The sequence below is a fragment of the Artemia franciscana genome, chromosome 12 (assembly GCF_032884065.1).
Source record: "Artemia franciscana chromosome 12, ASM3288406v1, whole genome shotgun sequence".
Taxonomy (NCBI): Eukaryota; Metazoa; Arthropoda; class Branchiopoda; order Anostraca; family Artemiidae; genus Artemia; species Artemia franciscana.
In genome coordinates, this window is record NC_088874.1 from 38,410,173 (window position 1) to 38,431,197 (window position 21,025).

General features: G+C 30.0%; 1 protein-coding gene across 4 annotated transcripts in view; it reads right to left on the reverse strand.

The window, feature by feature from the left end:
- The window catches only part of LOC136034081 (ATP-dependent RNA helicase DHX30-like), a 204,513-nt gene that overhangs the window by 79,024 nt on the left and 104,464 nt on the right, over positions 1-21,025 (reverse strand). The window lies entirely within an intron of this gene.

Consider the following 21,025-nt stretch of genomic DNA (forward strand, 5'->3'; position numbering starts at 1 on the left):
TAACGTTAAATAAATACCATTGTGAATAGGACTGAAGACAAGTGAAGGAACAAAAAGATGTACCTTTCCATTCGTTAGAAGCATATATTGTCAGCTGATACGAGCTAAACATGCCAAATTTAGTATCCATAGCACACAAAGACACTTTCCTTTAAAATACATCCTTACCAAAAACCCCTTTAATTAACGGAATATATTGTATGTCATATGGGACGATTGGGGATGTAAGTTTTGGCGCAGAGGATAGTTTAAGAGGAATGAGTTGTACCCACAAAATAGACGAATTCAAATAGAGTAAAACGATATTTACCACCTCCAGCCACCTAAGATTTTCGCTTGTAAAATATATCTTCGCCTATCAAAGATTACTGACGGGTAAGCACGATCTTCATATTTTAAAAACATTTCTTGAACATATACTTCCCATTCCAGTAAAATTTTTCTCCAAGTTTGATGCATGAGATACAAGCTAGCCCATGCCAGACTTAGCCCATGCTCTCAGACTTAGACCATGCCTCTTTTTTAGTGTGTCTTAGCGTTTTTCACAATATGAAATATAGTTCGGCATCAATATACTAACAAGCCTAACACCTATCACGATGTACTACTATTATGAAAGAGTCATTTTTACGTAAAATGTACTTTCGAAAATTGTACTTTCGTAAAAATACTTTCGAATTTATTAACTTATATACTATAATTTGTTATAAATTTTCCTTGTAAGATTTGTTTTGAAATAAAACCTGATCTTATCTTTTAGCTTTTAAATGCCTACGCATAACAATTACGAATAAGAAAGAACTGAACAATATTGAATAATTTGTAAATCCCCAGTAGGCATATCGTAAAAATGAGCAAATCTTGTTTTAATCCAACATATTTTAGTAAAGCTTCAGAAAAGATTTACAAAACTTTTCACGAACGATTGCCATTAATTTCATCTTCGTATTAGTCCTCACTTGATTATTTAAACGTGCCTATTACAGATTTAACTACATTCGATACTTCACATTAGACGCCTCTTCTAATCTCCGAGATTGAGACAAGAAAGGAAGAGTTCTAAGAACATTTTCTCTGAACTATGTATTATTCCAAGAAGAGCCTGAAAATGTCACTGTCTGTGTCTCCAGACGAAGAATTATTTCATTATGATTTCTATAGAGCTTCGCTACTTCAATACTGACAAGATAGTAGTGATGACCCTCTGTTTTCCATGAGACACGTAGCAACTACTCTTTTCTTCCTTTAATGATTTAAGATGAGGAAGGAGTTTATCGGCGATTCCGTCGCAAGTGTTATATGTTTTCTTCAAGCACGCAAGTGCTTGTTACATGGAGAGTGTGTTCTCTAAGACATGCAGGTGGTTGTTACGCAATGACGTTTGTTTTCTTTTGGTTGTTACGTAATATGGTTGGTTTTCTAAGAGATAAAGATGTTTGATACCTAATAGTTTCTTTGATTGTTTTAAAAAACCTATGACATCTAGGGGAAAAACTTCAGGGCCCCCTCCGGACAAATGACTTTTTTTGTATATACCTAATAGGAAATGTTTTCACCAAGGCATTTCACGACGTTTTCCAGACAATTTTCTTCAACACATTTTTCAAGACGTTTCAAAACATTTTAACAGATATTTAAGACATTTTTCTTCAAGATGTTTCAAGAAATTCCAAGACGTTTTTTAAGACGTTTCAAGACAATTTAACACGTAGATGATATTAATTTCTTCTAAATGCAGGTGTTTGTTACGTAACAGGGAATGATTTTCAATGTATGCAGGTGCTTGTTACATAATACGATTTGTTTACTTTTGCTCTTTACGTAACAGGGGTTGTTTACTTCGGGATTTCTTTGGTTGTCACGTAATATTTTATTTTCTTCAAGAATCAGGTGAATGTTACGTAATAGGATTTGTTTGCTTTTGGTTGTAACTTTATAGGGATTTTTTTTCTTCAAGATATTTCAATACATTTTCTTAAGACATTTCGAGACGTTTCAGGATATTTCAAGACGTTTTTAAGAAATTTTTCTTCAAGACGTTTCAAGATTTTTGGAACGTTTCACGTTCCATATTAAGAGACATTTCAGAATGGACTTAATGGAAAAGCCTCGTCTTTACTGTTACATTACATGCACCTTAAAGAAAAAACGACACATTTTTGCATTCGGTTATATCTGAGAGTTTTTAATAAAATACCGTTTTCTTTCAGCCAAGAATATGTATTTTCACGCCACCGTGACAATGTGTGACTGGCCTACTTTGGCTACCAATTACAAGGGGGGAGGTTACTATTAGAGGTATGTTTAACCCACAAGATATATTTTGGGGAGTTTTAATGACAAATGCCCCGTTTTCTTGACTGAGTGGTAGATTTCAGTTCACTGCGTCGAAAAAATCCTGTTAACACCCCCCCCCCCCTAGCTTAAGTTTAAGCTTTAGAACATGTTAATACAAGTAATTCGTGACACCGTGACAAACTACGGATAGCACAACGCACCCTCTGTCACCCTTGATCATTCGAAAGGTATTTCTCAGATATTGTTATGATAAAAATATGATTTAAATCCATTCATTTGTGTCTTGGCAATCCAGGCCAGAGAAGAAGCCCCTCCCTTGCCAGTTCACACCACCCTGGCAAACTATGGACGACAGACCACACCCTATGGCACTCCTCATCATTCTCAATATATTATCCAGATCATTTCAAGTTAAAAATATGCTTTAATCCGTTGGTTCGTGTTTTTTCAAGCCAACCCTTTAATTACACCATGTGACTTCGTACCACAGTATCAAACTATGACTTGCTCTGCGGCACACTTTGTCGGTCTTAGGACATTTTCCAGATATTTTCTTTCTAAAAATCAAATTTGAATTCTATTGGTTCGTGTCTTTGAAAGCCGACGTTCCGTAATACAACATGTCAATTCGTGCCACCTTACCAGACAATTACTGCCCCTCTGGTACTCATTGGCACCCACCATCATTTCTACGACATTTTCCAGATCTTTTCTTGTCAAAAATCATGCTTCAAATTCATTGGTTCGTGTTTTTGCAAGCTAACCCTCCGATATACTTCATGTTGTTTCACACCATCATACCATATTATGGCTCTCGGCACCCTCATCTTTCATAAGACCATTTTTCGGATATTTGTTTTTTTATAAAGCGATATCGAATTTCGGTTAGGTGTGTAGGCCTAACTTAACCTAATCTATCATGTACAGATAAAATTAGGTTAACCTAACCTACTAACATGTAAGAAAAAGGCTGAATCCTTAAAAGAAAGTGCGAGATTGCATGAAATACCTCTAAAAATCATACTGTTTTTCTAGCTGTTAAAACGGGTCAGTTCCATGTACCCAAGGTGCGACGCGTTGGTTCCATATACCTGGGTTAGTTATAGGTGGGTTGCAGGTAGCCAAGCAATGGAAGGTGTAACTTTTAGTGATTAAGGACTATTTTTCTATGTTTTGGGTAAGCTTGGATCATTCTCCCTAAGACAATATCTTTAAAAATTCTCTAAAAAAAACTATTTTCTTATATTTTGAACAAGTTCATATCATTCTCTAAGAAAACAACTCTAAAAATCCTCTAAGAAGGACTATTTTCCAATGGTTTGAACAAGCTTATATGATTCTCTAAGAATATATTTCTTAAAAATTTTCTAAGAGGAACTATTTTCCTATAATTTGAACAAGTTTACATCATTCTTTAAGAATTTATCTCTAAAAATTCTCTACGAAGGACTATTTTCCCGTGTTTTGAACAAGTTTATATCATTTTCAAAAAAAATATCCCATTAAAATTCTCTAAGAAGGACTATTTTCCTATGTTTTGAAAAAGTTTATATCATTCTCTAAGAAAATATCCCTAAAAGTTCTCTAAGAAGGACTTTTTTTCTATGATTTGAAAAAGTTTATATCATTCTCTAAGAAAACATCTCTGAAAATTCTCTAGGATGGACTATTTTCCTTTTCTTGAACAAGTCTCAGACTCTAGTAGACCCCTATTAGCCCGTTTTTCTCTCAAATTTCCTTTTCTTGCCACTCCGACTTTTGAATAAATATTCTAAGCGTTGGACTTGTTTGCAGATTCTAAAAACAATGGGAACATAAAAATTTAATGCAATAAAATATTTTTATTGAAATAATGGCATGTGGAATATCATCATAAAAATCTCATTTGCTTCCAGTCGTGAAAGACTTTTCTCTTGAGACGTCTAATTGTGTTTTCTCTTGAGATGTCCCATATTTAATTTTGGAGTCAAACAAAACGTGTGATAATGCTTGCCAGAGGGGGGCAGTTGTCAGCCATTCAGCGTCACAAGCTGGGAATTGCATAGTGGGAACTGGAATCAATTTTTACCGGAGTGGAAGCCAGAAGAATTGGAGATGGAACCACTGCAACCAGGGATCAGATGCGGGAGAAGCGAATTTGGATATTCCTTTATTTAAAGAGATATTTGAAAAATATCTAAGGAGTGATGAGGGGTGCCATAAGGCGCCAGTAGTAATGTGGCACGATGCTATGAAATGACATGGTGCATAACGAAGGGTTGGCTTGCAAAAAAAACCAAACAATGGATTTAAAGCATGACTGTTAGCAAGAAAAAATCTTGAAAATGCCTTAGGAAGAATAAGGGGCACCAGACGGTGCCAGAATGGTACGGTGGCGTGAAATGACTTGGTGTATCACGGGGGTTTGGCTTGCGAAAATCGAGCCAATGGATTTATAGCATGATCTTTAACGAGAAAATATCCGGAAAATGGAAGGGTACCAGAGTGCCGTATGCTATCCGTAGTTTGTCACTACGAAAGGAATTACTTGGATTAACGTGTTCTACAGCTTAAAGTTAATCTGGGTATATTTTTTCGAGGGAGGGGGACTGAGATGTAAAACTCAGTCAAGGAAAGGGGATTTTCTCATTTAAACCTTTCAAAAAGATCTCTTAATTTGGGTTAAATTTACTTATAATAATAAGTAGCACACCTGGAAGTGCTTGCTAGAGTGAACCATCCACTTATTATCATGGAGGCATGACTATGCATAGTCTTGGCTCAAAGAACGTGGTACTTTCATTAAAGCCTCTCAGAAATAACAAAATGCAAAAATGTGTCTTTTTTGGTACAGGTACGTCTAATAGAACAATAGAAGCGATGGATTTTCATCAAGACCTCCCAGAATAATCTCTTAATATGACCCAAATTTACCTCTAATAACAACTTCTCCCTCCCTGAAATTGGTTGCTCTAGTCCTCAAATTTCTTTAATTCACATATTTTTTTTATTTTATCCTATAGGCCTATCAGTTTCTTCCAGCTTTGTTTATCTGTATATCAATTTTTGATTTTTTGTGATTTTATGATTTTACAGTTTTTTATTAGTAAACTTGTGTGTAAAAAAACAGCCTTCATTCTTTAGATTTCTATTCTAGGATGAATCTTCAATATGTAAACAATTCTGCAATGAAATATCTAAAACTAATGCTATGTAGCATCTCACCACTTAATCTGTATACGTCACGTTAGAAAACTAATAATGCTGTAACAGGCAGGTGCGCTTAATAAATCAAAAGTCAATAGCATTGGTGTGCCTGTGTGGTCTCATATGGAAAGGATTGGAAAAATGCGATCCATTTAGTCAATCTAGAAAGCGTGGCAGGGAAGTCACTCTAAGAAAAAAAGGCATTGAAAAGAAAAAAAATCACTTAAAGTATTATGTAACATCCCATGTGTCCTTAGTTATTAAGCAACATTCTGTCTTTGCGTCCTCCTCAATTACAACTGGGGATTCTCCATGGACCCTGAGGAGACAAAACATGCAGGACTGCGTCATCTTTAACATAAGTAAGAATTTTACTTTTACATAACAACCAAAGAAATCTTAAAGAAAAAGGTCTTGAGAAAACGTCTTAAAAATACCTTGAAATGTCTTGAAAAACCTCTTGATAAAAAAATTTCTTAAAAGTGTCTTAACACGTCTTTAAAAAACGTCTCGCAATGTATTGAAACATATTGAAAAACGCCTTGAAGAAAAATGACATAAATAACGTTTCAGAATGTCTTGCAAAAAAATGTCTTGAACAAAAATATCTTAAGAAACGTCCTGAAATGCCTATAAACGTCTTGGAAATTGTCTTGCTTTGTCTTGAAACGTCTTGAAAATTCTAGAAAAACGCCTTGAAAAATGTCTTAAAAACATTTTGAAATGTCTCGAAAGGTCTGGAAAAACATCTTTAAGAAAATGTCTAAAAAACGTCTTGAAATATCTTGAAAAAAGTCTTGAAGACAAATTTTTTTAAAAAACGTCTCCGAATGTCTGGAATAAACGCATTGAAGAAAAAATTCTTAAGAATTTTCTTGAAGATGTAAAAAACATCTTGATTGTCTACAAACGTCTGTAAGACAAATGTCTTAAAAACGTCTTGAATTGTATTGAAATGTCTTGAAAAAAGCTATCTTAAAAAACGTCTTGATATGTCTGAAACACGCATTGAAGAAAAATGTCTTAAAAACGTCTTGGAATGTCCGGAAACATCTTGAAAAGAATTTCTTGAAAAGCGTCTTGAAGAAAACATTCTCTATTGCTTAAAACCAAAAGTAAACAAACTCTATTACGTAACAACCAAAAATTAGGAAACCCTATTGCGTAACATGCACTACAAACTCTATTACGTAGCAATCAAAGAAATCTTGAAGTAAACAACCCTATTGCATAACAACCAAAAGTAAAAAAAAACCTATTACGTAACAAGCACCTATATATCTAAGAAAACCCATATTTCGCAAAAAACAACTGCTTCTGGAAGAAAAGTATTAACGCCTGCGTTTTGAAATGTCTTGAAAAGTTTTGAAAAACGTCTTAACGATTTAACTGTCTTAAAAACGTCCTGAAATATCTTTTAACATCTTAAAAAACGTCTCAAGAAATATGTCTTATGAAACCTCTTGGAATGTCTTCAAAAACATCTTGAAGAAACATGTCTTAAAAACGTCTTGAAATTTCTTGACAAATCTTGAAAACGACTTAAAGAACGATTTCTTAAAAAACGTCTTGGAATATCTTGAAAGCCTTGAAATGTCTTGAGGAACGTCTTCAAAAATGTCATGAAGGGGAACATATTAAAAAAACGTCTTCAAAAATGTTATGAAGGGGAACATATTAAAAAAACGTCTTGGAATGTCTTGAAACATTTCAAAAGCGTCTCGAAGAAAAGTCATTAAAAACGTCATGAAGTGTCTTGACAAATGTCTTGAAGAAAAATGTTTCAAAATGTCTTGATGTAAACATTCACTTTTAGGTGGCATCCAAAGAAATGGCAGGGGTCCTGAAATTTTTTTCTTAGCCCTCATAGGTGTTTTAAAACAATAAAAGAAACTATTATGCAACAGACACCAGCATCTCTTAAATAACAACCCTATTACGCAACAAGCAAAAGAAAACAAACCTCTTACGCAACAACCACTGCATCTCTTAAAAAACACCTCCTATTATGCAACAAGCAACTGCGCCTTGAAGATAATCAATAACACCTGCGTCTAGAAGTAATCGACGATAAACTTCTTCCTCATCTTAACACAATAAAGGAAGAAAAGAGTAGTGGCTATTGGTCCCGTGGAAAGCAGAAGGGTATTACCTCTTAAGATATTGAGTAAAAATGGCTTTTACTGATGCATTGACAATTTCTTTTATAATAAAATATTCAAAGAGTGATTTAAACTTTAACGATTTTAAGTTTGGGTAAATGAAACAAGAAATATTTTTCGTACTATCATCAATAGTAGAAATAATTCATATTACTCTTCAAGGTTTGAAACAATTTACTACCCATGGGCGCATCCAGGGGATGGGACACGTAGTGCCAGAGGAGCAAAAAATACCAACAGAGAACCCAAGTTTCACTGGTACACCCTAATCATAAATCCCAAAAATGTTCCTTATACTATCAATAAATATCGCCCACAGGAACACATATCGTCAATGCATTGATATATATCTAGCAGGACACCTATACCCAGGAATGTCATTTTTGCATACAAAATTGGCTCTTCCCTGAAAAAAGTAACCACAAATGTTCATTTCCATACTCTAGAACTTTGTTTCAAGGATTATAAATTATCGCCATGTTTATCAGATGTCCTTATAAGTAGTGGTAATGTTTGGTGAGCCTTTCATGCATAATTTGGAGAATCTGAGCATAGAATCTAGCCCTTGAGCAAGAAAGGAGGATTTTTTTCTTTTGAGAGGAACTGTCTTCATAGGATATTGGACATTCATTGGAGAGTCAATACCAATCGGATAGTTGGCTCTACATCCTCTGGCATAGAAAAAAAGCTGATATTTTATTTCTACTTCACAAATTCATCACACAGATAGTCACACAGTTTCAACATAGTCTCCCCTGTACGGCTTCATGGAGAGGAACAAGCACTGACTCAAGGGAGGGGTGACGTGGGTGATCACCCCCTCCTCCTCCTAAAACGGAGCAGTTACGACTCCTTCCTAAGTTATAGTATCGAGCACTAAGTATTTATATTCGAGAAATAACAACCGAAAAATAACCACCATTTTCGAGTTTCATCTACTCATACACAGTCAGTGTTATGAACGCAAGACTAAAACGTTTCTGTGAGTGAGAAAAAAAAACAGTGGAGAGTAAACCATGAGCAAGAAAGTTGGAAGGTGACGGTGACAGGGTTGTGGCCAAGGTTGCCACCTCTAGTGATTTGTCACTATTTCTATTGATTTTTTATATTGCTTAAACAGAAAATCACTAATTCAGCACATAAACCCCTGGATTATTGAAGAAAATCACTATATCAACCAACAAATCATTAAAATCTAGTGATTTCTTTCCTCACCAGGGGGCAACCCTGGTTTTGGCTCGTTGTGAGAATACAAAGGTTGGTATCAATTACCAGTGCTCCCCGGAAACAAAACAAAAACTTCAAACTATTTGTTGGTAGCTATTTGTTTGCGCATCTTATTTCGTTTTACGTCCGACTAGAGAATGCTTGTCATGGTAAGTTGCATTTTATTTATATTATTAAAGAATGTAAGAATGAAGCGTAGTAGTCTAAATGGTTACTACTTGACACAGAAGAAGGAGTAGCAGATGGAACGATTGAGTTTCGGTATAAGTTTCGTCTCTACTTTGTATAGCAAGTGGATCCGTGGCTCTGGAGACAGCAAGTTCGTCAAAAAAGAGTGGTTCAAGAACAAGACTGACGAAACTTACTCTGACCTTACAAGGTTCCTAACGCTTAAGGGTCATTCTTCTGATCTATAAATTATTTGGTGTGAATTTGAAAGACAAAACTAAAAAAATATTTTCAGCCTAGCCAAGGGAAGGACCTAAATCTCAAATATTAATATTGAATTCAGCCATTTGGTTGGAGTAAACAAGTAACCGGAGAAAGAAAAATATTGTTTTAGGAAAGGAGCACATTTTAAGAGTAATTATGGCTAGCTTAAGCTACCAGACCCCAAGCGGGCCAACTTGATACATCTCGACATGTGCCAACCATTATTTCTTTCTCTTTACCCTTCATTTTTCTAATTGTTTTGTTTTGTTTTGCTAATTGTTTTAAACAACAGCTGTTGGCATCATTTAGCTGATTCATGCTGGCTTAGAAAACAAACTGTGCTTGTTGAGTATTAAGTGAGTGGTAAAAAAAAGTTTCAAACTCAATTTCGTTATATATTAGTAAAAGTGGATCAAAATAGTTTCAAAACTATTTTTCAAAACCCCAACTTTATAAATGGTTCTATCAATAAAGTGTCCAAACATAAGCTTCAGGTTAGTAGTATGGTCAATTCATGGAGAAATGTGATGGGGTTGGCAAAATGTATTTTTAAAAGTATCTCTTTACTTTTCAATAGAAAGAACAAAAAATACATTAAATATCAAAAAATAAACTGAGCTTATTGAGTATTAAGTGAGTTATAAAAAATAGTTTCAGAAAAAAAATTTACGCTTTATTTATTAACTGATTCATGTTGACATAAACAAGTTTGATCTACTTTTACTACTAAATAACGAAGTTGAGATTTCTTTCTCCTTGAGCCCCATAGCTCAAAACATGATATTTGTCCCAATAAAAATATTCTTTGGTTTTTCAACACCTAACTCTAAAAATGGTTCTATCAATAAAGTATTCAAACATCAGTTTTAGGTGAATCTCTTCAATATTTTAGTAAATTTAAGTTGATGGTATATCCCTTGCATTAAGGAAGCAATAGCGGATGTTCTGCTTTTAAAAAAGCCCTTCCTATTTCTACGACCTTACTTCGATTTTAGTCACTAACAAACTCGATAAAGATTTTGTTACTTTAGATTTTTAGAGATTTTTAGGAAAATCCACACAAAATAATACTACTATCGTGTCCATAAGTAGTCAGAATCTGTTTATGCAAAGTGAGGTGAAAAAAATAGTTTCAAATACAAATTTTACGCTTTATTCAACTGATTCATGTTGACATACACAATTTTGATCCACTTTTATTAATACATAACGATTTTAAACTTAAACCAAATTTCTCAAAACATAATATTTGACCCAATAAAAATATTCTTTCGCTTATCCACCCCTGACTTTAAAAATGGTTCTATAAAAAAAAAGTCTCCAAACATAAGCTTCAGGTATATCTCTTAAGTATTTTAGCAAACTATAAATGTATATCCCTTGCATTAAGGAGGCAATAGCGGATTTTCTGCTTTTGAAAACTTTAGCAGAATCCACACAAAATAACACCACTATTGTGATCATAAATAGTCGGAATCTATTTATGCAATATATTGTATAGATAGAATTTGGAATTTTATGATGCTAATTTGAAAATTAGCATCATTTAGCTGATTCTTGTCAGCTTAAATGCAATATATTGTATAGATAGAATTTGGAATTTTATGATGCTAATTTGAAAATTAGCATCATTTAGCTGATTCTTGTCAGCTTAAATGCAATATATTGTATAGATAGAATTTGGAATTTTATGATGCTAATTTGAAAATTAGCATCATTTAGCTGATTCTTGTTAGCTTAAATGCAATATATTGTATAGATAGAATTTGGAATTTTATGATGCTAATTTGAAAATTAGCATCATTTAGCTGATTCTTGTCAGCTTAAATGCAATATATTGTATAGATAGAATTGGGAATTTTATGATGCTAATTTGAAAATTAACATCATTTAGCTGATTCTTGTCAGCTTAAATGCAATATATTGTATAGATAGAATTGGGAATTTTATGATGCTAATTTGAAAATTAGCATCATTTAGCTGATTCTTGTCAGCTTAAATGCAATATATTGTATAGATAGAATTTGGAATTTTATGATGCTAATTTGAAAATTAACATCATTTAGCTGATTCTTGTCAGCTTAAATGCAATATATTGTATAGATAGAATTGGGAATTTTATGATGCTAATTTGAAAATTAACATCATTTAGCTGATTCTTGTCAGCTTAAATGCAATATATTGTATAGATAGAATTTGGAATTTTATGATGCTAATTTGAAAATTAGCATCATTTAGCTGATTCTTGTCAGCTTAAATGCAATATATTGTATAGATAGAATTGGGAATTTTATGATGCTAATTTGAAAATTAGCATCATTTAGCTGATTCTTGTCAGCTTAAATGCAATATATTGTATAGATAGAATTTGGAATTTTATGATGCTAATTTGAAAATTAGCATCATTTAGCTGATTCTTGTCAGCTTAAATGCAATATATTGTATAGATAGAATTTGGAATTTTATGATGCTAATTTGAAAATTAGCATCATTTAGCTGATTCTTGTCAGCTTAAATGCAATATATTGTATAGATAGAATTTGGAATTTTATGATGCTAATTTGAAAATTAACATCATTTAGCTGATTCTTGTCAGCTTAAATGCAATATATTGTATAGATAGAATTTGGAATTTTATGATGCTAATTTGAAAATTAGCATCATTTAGCTGATTCTTGTCAGCTTAAATGCAATATATTGTATAGATAGAATTTGGAATTTTATGATGCTAATTTGAAAATTAACATCATTTAGCTGATTCTTGTCAGCTTAAATGCAATATATTGTATAGATAGAATTGGGAATTTTATGATGCTAATTTGAAAATTAACATCATTTAGCTGATTCTTGTCAGCTTAAATGCAATATATTGTATAGATAGAATTTGGAATTTTATGATGCTAATTTGAAAATTAGCATCATTTAGCTGATTCTTGTCAGCTTAAATGCAATATATTGTATAGATAGAATTTGGAATTTTATGATGCTAATTTGAAAATTAGCATCATTTAGCTGATTCTTGTCAGCTTAAATGCAATATATTGTATAGATAGAATTTGGAATTTTATGATGCTAATTTGAAAATTAGCATCATTTAGCTGATTCTTGTCAGCTTAAATGCAATATATTGTATAGATAGAATTTGGAATTTTATGATGCTAATTTGAAAATTAGCATCATTTAGCTGATTCTTGTCAGCTTAAATGCAATATATTGTATAGATAGAATTTGGAATTTTATGATGCTAATTTGAAAATTAGCATCATTTAGCTGATTCTTGTCAGCTTAAATGCAATATATTGTATAGATAGAATTTGGAATTTTATGATGCTAATTTGAAAATTAACATCATTTAGCTGATTCTTGTCAGCTTAAATGCAATATATTGTATAGATAGAATTTGGAATTTTATGATGCTAATTTGAAAATTAGCATCATTTAGCTGATTCTTGTCAGCTTAAATGCAATATATTGTATAGATAGAATTTGGAATTTTATGATGCTAATTTGAAAATTAGCATCATTTAGCTGATTCTTGTCAGCTTAAATGCAATATATTGTATAGATAGAATTTGGAATTTTATGATGCTAATTTGAAAATTAGCATCATTTAGCTGATTCTTGTCAGCTTAAATGCAATATATTGTATAGATAGAATTTGGAATTTTATGATGCTAATTTGAAAATTAGCATCATTTAGCTGATTCTTGTCAGCTTAAATGCAATATATTGTATAGATAGAATTTGGAATTTTATGATGCTAATTTGAAAATTAGCATCATTTAGCTGATTCTTGTCAGCTTAAATGCAATATATTGTATAGATAGAATTTGGAATTTTATGATGCTAATTTGAAAATTAGCATCATTTAGCTGATTCTTGTCAGCTTAAATGCAATATATTGTATAGATAGAATTTGGAATTTTATGATGCTAATTTGAAAATTAGCATCATTTAGCTGATTCTTGTCAGCTTAAATGCAATATATTGTATAGATAGAATTTGGAATTTTATGATGCTAATTTGAAAATTAGCATCATTTAGCTGATTCTTGTCAGCTTAAATGCAATATATTGTATAGATAGAATTTGGAATTTTATGATGCTAATTTGAAAATTAGCATCATTTAGCTGATTCTTGTCAGCTTAAATGCAATATATTGTATAGATAGAATTTGGAATTTTATGATGCTAATTTGAAAATTAGCATCATTTAGCTGATTCTTGTCAGCTTAAATGCAATATATTGTATAGATAGAATTTGGAATTTTATGATGCTAATTTGAAAATTAGCATCATTTAGCTGATTCTTGTCAGCTTAAATGCAATATATTGTATAGATAGAATTTGGAATTTTATGATGCTAATTTGAAAATTAGCATCATTTAGCTGATTCTTGTCAGCTTAAATGCAATATATTGTATAGATAGAATTTGGAATTTTATGATGCTAATTTGAAAATTAGCATCATTTAGCTGATTCTTGTCAGCTTAAATGCAATATATTGTATAGATAGAATTTGGAATTTTATGATGCTAATTTGAAAATTAGCATCATTTAGCTGATTCTTGTCAGCTTAAATGCAATATATTGTATAGATAGAATTTGGAATTTTATGATGCTAATTTGAAAATTAGCATCATTTAGCTGATTCTTGTCAGCTTAAATGCAATATATTGTATAGATAGAATTTGGAATTTTATGATGCTAATTTGAAAATTAGCATCATTTAGCTGATTCTTGTCAGCTTAAATGCAATATATTGTATAGATAGAATTTGGAATTTTATGATGCTAATTTGAAAATTAGCATCATTTAGCTGATTCTTGTCAGCTTAAATGCAATATATTGTATAGATAGAATTTGGAATTTTATGATGCTAATTTGAAAATTAGCATCATTTAGCTGATTCTTGTCAGCTTAAATGCAATATATTGTATAGATAGAATTTGGAATTTTATGATGCTAATTTGAAAATTAGCATCATTTAGCTGATTCTTGTCAGCTTAAATGCAATATATTGTATAGATAGAATTTGGAATTTTATGATGCTAATTTGAAAATTAGCATCATTTAGCTGATTCTTGTCAGCTTAAATGCAATATATTGTATAGATAGAATTTGGAATTTTATGATGCTAATTTGAAAATTAGCATCATTTAGCTGATTCTTGTCAGCTTAAATGCAATATATTGTATAGATAGAATTTGGAATTTTATGATGCTAATTTGAAAATTAGCATCATTTAGCTGATTCTTGTCAGCTTAAATGCAATATATTGTATAGATAGAATTTGGAATTTTATGATGCTAATTTGAAAATTAGCATCATTTAGCTGATTCTTGTCAGCTTAAATGCAATATATTGTATAGATAGAATTTGGAATTTTATGATGCTAATTTGAAAATTAGCATCATTTAGCTGATTCTTGTCAGCTTAAATGCAATATATTGTATAGATAGAATTTGGAATTTTATGATGCTAATTTGAAAATTAGCATCATTTAGCTGATTCTTGTCAGCTTAAATGCAATATATTGTATAGATAGAATTTGGAATTTTATGATGCTAATTTGAAAATTAGCATCATTTAGCTGATTCTTGTCAGCTTAAATGCAATATATTGTATAGATAGAATTTGGAATTTTATGATGCTAATTTGAAAATTAGCATCATTTAGCTGATTCTTGTCAGCTTAAATGCAATATATTGTATAGATAGAATTTGGAATTTTATGATGCTAATTTGAAAATTAGCATCATTTAGCTGATTCTTGTCAGCTTAAATGCAATATATTGTATAGATAGAATTTGGAATTTTATGATGCTAATTTGAAAATTAGCATCATTTAGCTGATTCTTGTCAGCTTAAATGCAATATATTGTATAGATAGAATTTGGAATTTTATGATGCTAATTTGAAAATTAGCATCATTTAGCTGATTCTTGTCAGCTTAAATGCAATATATTGTATAGATAGAATTTGGAATTTTATGATGCTAATTTGAAAATTAGCATCATTTAGCTGATTCTTGTCAGCTTAAATGCAATATATTGTATAGATAGAATTTGGAATTTTATGATGCTAATTTGAAAATTAGCATCATTTAGCTGATTCTTGTCAGCTTAAATGCAATATATTGTATAGATAGAATTTGGAATTTTATGATGCTAATTTGAAAATTAGCATCATTTAGCTGATTCTTGTCAGCTTAAATGCAATATATTGTATAGATAGAATTTGGAATTTTATGATGCTAATTTGAAAATTAGCATCATTTAGCTGATTCTTGTCAGCTTAAATGCAATATATTGTATAGATAGAATTTGGAATTTTATGATGCTAATTTGAAAATTAGCATCATTTAGCTGATTCTTGTCAGCTTAAATGCAATATATTGTATAGATAGAATTTGGAATTTTATGATGCTAATTTGAAAATTAGCATCATTTAGCTGATTCTTGTCAGCTTAAATGCAATATATTGTATAGATAGAATTTGGAATTTTATGATGCTAATTTGAAAATTAGCATCATTTAGCTGATTCTTGTCAGCTTAAATGCAATATATTGTATAGATAGAATTTGGAATTTTATGATGCTAATTTGAAAATTAGCATCATTTAGCTGATTCTTGTCAGCTTAAATGCAATATATTGTATAGATAGAATTTGGAATTTTATGATGCTAATTTGAAAATTAGCATCATTTAGCTGATTCTTGTCAGCTTAAATGCAATATATTGTATAGATAGAATTTGGAATTTTATGATGCTAATTTGAAAATTAGCATCATTTAGCTGATTCTTGTCAGCTTAAATGCAATATATTGTATAGATAGAATTTGGAATTTTATGATGCTAATTTGAAAATTAGCATCATTTAGCTGATTCTTGTCAGCTTAAATGCAATATATTGTATAGATAGAATTTGGAATTTTATGATGCTAATTTGAAAATTAGCATCATTTAGCTGATTCTTGTCAGCTTAAATGCAATATATTGTATAGATAGAATTTGGAATTTTATGATGCTAATTTGAAAATTAGCATCATTTAGCTGATTCTTGTCAGCTTAAATGCAATATATTGTATAGATAGAATTTGGAATTTTATGATGCTAATTTGAAAATTAGCATCATTTAGCTGATTCTTGTCAGCTTAAATGCAATATATTGTATAGATAGAATTTGGAATTTTATGATGCTAATTTGAAAATTAGCATCATTTAGCTGATTCTTGTCAGCTTAAATGCAATATATTGTATAGATAGAATTTGGAATTTTATGATGCTAATTTGAAAATTAGCATCATTTAGCTGATTCTTGTCAGCTTAAATGCAATATATTGTATAGATAGAATTTGGAATTTTATGATGCTAATTTGAAAATTAGCATCATTTAGCTGATTCTTGTCAGCTTAAATGCAATATATTGTATAGATAGAATTTGGAATTTTATGATGCTAATTTGAAAATTAGCATCATTTAGCTGATTCTTGTCAGCTTAAATGCAATATATTGTATAGATAGAATTTGGAATTTTATGATGCTAATTTGAAAATTAGCATCATTTAGCTGATTCTTGTCAGCTTAAATGCAATATATTGTATAGATAGAATTTGGAATTTTATGATGCTAATTTGAAAATTAGCATCATTTAGCTGATTCTTGTCAGCTTAAATGCAATATATTGTATAGATAGAATTTGGAATTTTATGATGCTAATTTGAAAATTAGCATCATTTAGCTGATTCTTGTCAGCTTAAATGCAATATATTGTATAGATAGAATTTGGAATTTTATGATGCTAATTTGAAAATTAGCATCATTTAGCTGATTCTTGTCAGCTTAAATGCAATATATTGTATAGATAGAATTTGGAATTTTATGATGCTAATTTGAAAATTAGCATCATTTAGCTGATTCTTGTCAGCTTAAATGCAATATATTGTATAGATAGAATTTGGAATTTTATGATGCTAATTTGAAAATTAGCATCATTTAGCTGATTCTTGTCAGCTTAAATGCAATATATTGTATAGATAGAATTTGGAATTTTATGATGCTAATTTGAAAATTAGCATCATTTAGCTGATTCTTGTCAGCTTAAATGCAATATATTGTATAGATAGAATTTGGAATTTTATGATGCTAATTTGAAAATTAGCATCATTTAGCTGATTCTTGTCAGCTTAAATGCAATATATTGTATAGATAGAATTTGGAATTTTATGATGCTAATTTGAAAATTAGCATCATTTAGCTGATTCTTGTCAGCTTAAATGCAATATATTGTATAGATAGAATTTGGAATTTTATGATGCTAATTTGAAAATTAGCATCATTTAGCTGATTCTTGTCAGCTTAAATGCAATATATTGTATAGATAGAATTTGGAATTTTATGATGCTAATTTGAAAATTAGCATCATTTAGCTGATTCTTGTCAGCTTAAATGCAATATATTGTATAGATAGAATTTGGAATTTTATGATGCTAATTTGAAAATTAGCATCATTTAGCTGATTCTTGTCAGCTTAAATGCAATATATTGTATAGATAGAATTTGGAATTTTATGATGCTAATTTGAAAATTAGCATCATTTAGCTGATTCTTGTCAGCTTAAATGCAATATATTGTATAGATAGAATTTGGAATTTTATGATGCTAATTTGAAAATTAGCATCATTTAGCTGATTCTTGTCAGCTTAAATGCAATATATTGTATAGATAGAATTTGGAATTTTATGATGCTAATTTGAAAATTAGCATCATTTAGCTGATTCTTGTCAGCTTAAATGCAATATATTGTATAGATAGAATTTGGAATTTTATGATGCTAATTTGAAAATTAGCATCATTTAGCTGATTCTTGTCAGCTTAAATGCAATATATTGTATAGATAGAATTTGGAATTTTATGATGCGAATTTGAAAATTAGCATCATTTAGCTGATTCTTGTCAGCTTAAATGCAATATATTGTATAGATAGAATTTGGAATTTTATGATGCTAATTTGAAAATTAGCATCATTTAGCTGATTCTTGTCAGCTTAAATGCAATATATTGTATAGATAGAATTTGGAATTTTATGATGCTAATTTGAAAATTAGCATCATTTAGCTGATTCTTGTCAGCTTAAATGCAATATATTGTATAGATAGAATTTGGAATTTTATGATGCGAATTTGAAAATTAGCATCATTTAGCTGATTCTTGTCAGCTTAAATGCAATATATTGTATAGATAGAATTTGGAATTTTATGATGCGAATTTGAAAATTAGCATCATTTAGCTGATTCTTGTCAGCTTAAATGCAATATATTGTATAGATAGAATTTGGAATTTTATGATGCTAATTTGAAAATTAGCATCATTTAGCTGATTCTTGTCAGCTTAAATGCAATATATTGTATAGATAGAATTTGGAATTTTATGATGCTAATTTGAAAATTAGCATCATTTAGCTGATTCTTGTCAGCTTAAATGCAATATATTGTATAGATAGAATTTGGAATTTTATGATGCTAATTTGAAAATTAGCATCATTTAGCTGATTCTTGTCAGCTTAAATGCAATATATTGTATAGATAGAATTTGGAATTTTATGATGCGAATTTGAAAATTAGCATCATTTAGCTGATTCTTGTCAGCTTAAATGCAATATATTGTATAGATAGAATTTGGAATTTTATGATGCTAATTTGAAAATTAGCATCATTTAGCTGATTCTTGTCAGCTTAAATGCAATATATTGTATAGATAGAATTTGGAATTTTATGATGCTAATTTGAAAATTAGCATCATTTAGCTGATTCTTGTCAGCTTAAATGCAATATATTGTATAGATAGAATTTGGAATTTTATGATGCTAATTTGAAAATTAGCATCATTTAGCTGATTCTTGTCAGCTTAAATGCAATATATTGTATAGATAGAATTTGGAATTTTATGATGCTAATTTGAAAATTAGCATCATTTAGCTGATTCTTGTCAGCTTAAATGCAATATATTGTATAGATAGAATTTGGAATTTTATGATGCTAATTTGAAAATTAGCATCATTTAGCTGATTCTTGTCAGCTTAAATGCAATATATTGTATAGATAGAATTTGGAATTTTATGATGCTAATTTGAAAATTAGCATCATTTAGCTGATTCTTGTCAGCTTAAATGCAATATATTGTATAGATAGAATTTGGAATTTTATGATGCTAATTTGAAAATTAGCATCATTTAGCTGATTCTTGTCAGCTTAAATGCAATATATTGTATAGATAGAATTTGGAATTTTATGATGCTAATTTGAAAATTAGCATCATTTAGCTGATTCTTGTCAGCTTAAATGCAATATATTGTATAGATAGAATTTGGAATTTTATGATGCTAATTTGAAAATTAGCATCATTTAGCTGATTCTTGTCAGCTTAAATGCAATATATTGTATAGATAGAATTTGGAATTTTATGATGCTAATTTGAAAATTAGCATCATTTAGCTGATTCTTGTCAGCTTAAATGCAATATATTGTATAGATAGAATTTGGAATTTTATGATGCTAATTTGAAAATTAGCATCATTTAGCTGATTCTTGTCAGCTTAAATGCAATATATTGTATAGATAGAATTTGGAATTTTATGATGCTAATTTGAAAATTAGCATCATTTAGCTGATTCTTGTCAGCTTAAATGCAATATATTGTATAGATAGAATTTGGAATTTTATGATGCTAATTTGAAAATTAGCATCATTTAGCTGATTCTTGTCAGCTTAAATGCAATATATTGTATAGATAGAATTTGGAATTTTATGATGCTAATTTGAAAATTAGCATCATTTAGCTGATTCTTGTCAGCTTAAATGCAATATATTGTATAGATAGAATTTGGAATTTTATGATGCTAATTTGAAAATTAGCATCATTTAGCTGATTCTTGTCAGCTTAAATGCAATATATTGTATAGATAGAATTTGGAATTTTATGATGCTAATTTGAAAATTAGCATCATTTAGCTGATTCTTGTCAGCTTAAATGCAATATATTGTATAGATAGAATTTGGAATTTTATGATGCTAATTTGAAAATTAGCATCATTTAGCTGATTCTTGTCAGCTTAAATGCAATATATTGTATAGATAGAATTTGGAATTTTATGATGCTAATTTGAAAATTAGCATCATTTAGCTGATTCTTGTCAGCTTAAATGCAATATATTGTATAGATAGAATTTGGAATTTTATGATGCTAATTTGAAAATTAGCATCATTTAGCTGATTCTTGTCAGCTTAAATGCAATATATTGTATAGATAGAATTTGGAATTTTATGATGCTAATTTGAAAATTAGCATCATTTAGCTGATTCTTGTCAGCTTAAATGCAATATATTGTATAGATAGAATTTGGAATTTTATGATGCTAATTTGAAAATTAGCATCATTTAGCTGATTCTTGTCAGCTTAAATGCAATATATTGTATAGATAGAATTTGGAATTTTATGATGCTAATTTGAAAATTAGCATCATTTAGCTGATTCTTGTCAGCTTAAATGCAATATATTGTATAGATAGAATTTGGAATTTTATGATGCTAATTTGAAAATTAGCATCATTTAGCTGATTCTTGTCAGCTTAAATGCAATATATTGTATAGATAGAATTTGGAATTTTATGATGCTAATTTGAAAATTAGCATCATTTAGCTGATTCTTGTCAGCTTAAATG